General features: G+C 39.5%; 1 pseudogene; it reads left to right on the top strand.

Annotated features, from left to right (window-relative positions):
* The first annotated feature begins 1545 nt into the window (after positions 1–1545).
* On the top strand, positions 1546–2429 carry LOC102840112 (annotated as a pseudogene).
* The last annotated feature ends 250 nt before the right edge of the window (positions 2430–2679 follow it).

Genomic DNA, 2679 nt, shown 5'->3' with positions numbered 1-2679 from the left:
AACTCAAAGCAACCCTGTATAGAGTTTTTGAGGAGCAGCTGGTGAACTTGAATCACTGACCTTGAAGTTCAAACCGACCTTGCGGCCCAGCACATTAACCACAGCAGGACTCCTTTTTCCATACCATGTCTTACATGTAGAAGTGTCTGAGATGTGGCTTCTGTCTCTCTCATCTATCTACATTTTAGCCCTACATGATCTCATTAACTCATATGGACTTAAATATGGATATGCACTGGATTTCTAACTGAAAAGTTGGAGGTTCAAATCCACAAGTCACTTTTCAAAACCCCTATACAGGGTCACTATGAGTAGTAACTGACTCAACAGCACTTATCAACAGCAACATGTATTGATGATTCTCTAATCATATCCCAACATCTCTCATGTCAGCCAGACACAAGTATTTTTTGTCAGTTATTGTCAGTGTAGTGACTGTTTCTATGGGTAGGCCAATTCTTCAAGCACCTCTGCTGTCATACTCCATGCTGAGATGAACTTCCATTCAATCTTACCTTAAATCTCAAGCTAATCTTATATCCTGGACTAGGTTTCATGTTTTCTTGGTCCATCTTCTTGCCATTGTTCCTACCACATTTGTCTCTCCACTAATCAGATGATTTTTCTAAGAACAGGCATTGTGTCTCGATCTTAACACCAACGAGATGGATCAGCCAGGTGACATCATTGATGGCGTCAAGTGTGGTGGTGGTAGTGAGGTTGGCCCAGGATCAGACATTGTTTCGTTCTGCTGTGCATGGGGTCGCTATGAGTCGGTTCCGACTCGATGGCACCTGACAACAACAACAACAACACAGGCCCTTGACCCACTTTTGGCATTTAAAAGTTATTCTGAGATGAATGAATGACTAGGTGCAGAAATATTACCACAGCTCTCTCAGCAGGTACTTAAATGTCCATTAGTAAACATGTCTGTATCTTTAACAAAACAACTGTTGATATACTAGCAATTTAGTTTCTTTAACATACATTAAGTTCATATAAACTTTCTTTATAGAGTTGCATGAGCAACAAATGAACATATAAATTGGACTTCTCCAAAGTTAAAAACATTTGCACATCAAAGGACATTATCAAGAAAATGAGACAACATACAGAATGGGAGAAAAATATTTGGAAGTCTGATAAGGATTTCAAATTCCAAAGATATAAAGAAGTTTTACAACTCAACAGCAAGTAAGAGAAACAGTCTAATTAAAAAGTGGAAAATGGCTTGAATAGAGTTTTCTACAAAAATGATAAGTAAAGAGCTTCTTCGCCTTTGCTTTTAGGCAGAAAGAAGTAAGGGAGTATCAGAGCACTCACACTAGCATGGTCAAATGTACTAAGTGCGGGAAGTATATGGTGAAGACTTCAGAAGATACCCTTTCCTACACATCTTAGAATACAGCAAGTGCTTGCTGAAGGCCATTTAGCCAGAACACTACTACCTAGGATCCTGGTATAAATCTCCAAGGAGCAAGCAGGTAGAACGACATAGAGCAGTAACTGAAGAAAAGACCAAGGAAGAGTTTCCATAAAGGAATGGGAGAAAAGGCCCACATTGGGACTAAGGCAACCCAAGTTATGCAACACCAAGTGCGGAAGGCAAAGAAAGCTGCTAATATGCCAGGTGCCTTACATGATGATAATGTATACTGTAAAACTAGCCTTCAGGTTGTTAGATAGTAGGAGTCCTTCCCTGAATGTTACTTAGAAGAATATGTAATAAGAGGTGAATTTTCTGAACCTGTCCTAGAAGGGGACTTACTTTTTAAATCTTTGGAATATCTGAAAGAAGAGTCAGAGCCAGAGCTTGCTCAAATGGTTCTTGTAGATAAACCACTACTTGAATGTTCTTTAGAATACATGAAAAAGGGGGCAAAACAAAACCCCTGCAGTATTATTCTGAGTACATGATCAGCAAGAAGCTTCCTCCTGGAGGAATACTTGGTACTGACTTAAAAGATCGTAAACAGCTGTCAGAATTTATGAGGAGGAAGTCTAGAACGAATAAAGCAGGTAACCCAGAAACAATTGCCTGTCCTCAGAGTAGATGTACAAGAAAGTTTAGGGATAAATCCGCCTTGAGAAAGCATCTGTAAGTTCATGGTCCCCGAGATCATGTATGCGCAGAATGTGGGGAAACTTTCTCTGAGATGTCAAAATGAAAACATCATTTTCTGGTTCACACTGGGGAGAAGACGTACCAGGGGACGGAAAGCGCTTTTCCCTGAGCTTCAATTTGCGTACGCGTGTACGAATCCACAGTGGGGAGAAACGTTTTTTTGTGCCCTTTTCAAGGTTGCAACTAGAAGTGTATTCAGTCAACTAACCTGAAAGCTCACATCTTAACTCATGCGAAGACCCACCCCACCCCCCGAAAAAACAGAATCAATGAAAAAGAAGACAGTCCTCAAACAGGATAAGCCTCTTAAGACAAGAGTGATTGAGAGTAAATCTGCCTCTTGATTATTGCTTCTGCAAGATAATTTTAAAATCAAATATACCTAAAGGCCATAACTTTTTCGCTTCCAACTATCTAGCTTGTGTGCCTTTGAATGCCACAGTACTAGAGATGAAAATTTTGCTTTAGCTTATCAATAAATGAGTGAATAGTTTTCTATTTCAAAAAGTAGATACGATTTTGATTCTTTTTTATGATTGTAGCAAACCCAT

Source organism: Chrysochloris asiatica, unplaced genomic scaffold (genome assembly GCF_000296735.1).
Source record: "Chrysochloris asiatica unplaced genomic scaffold, ChrAsi1.0 scaffold00117, whole genome shotgun sequence".
Lineage (NCBI taxonomy): Eukaryota > Metazoa > Chordata > Mammalia > Afrosoricida > Chrysochloridae > Chrysochloris > Chrysochloris asiatica.
Note: the sequence above shows the minus strand (reverse complement) of the source record. Positions and strands in the feature narration are given on the sequence as shown.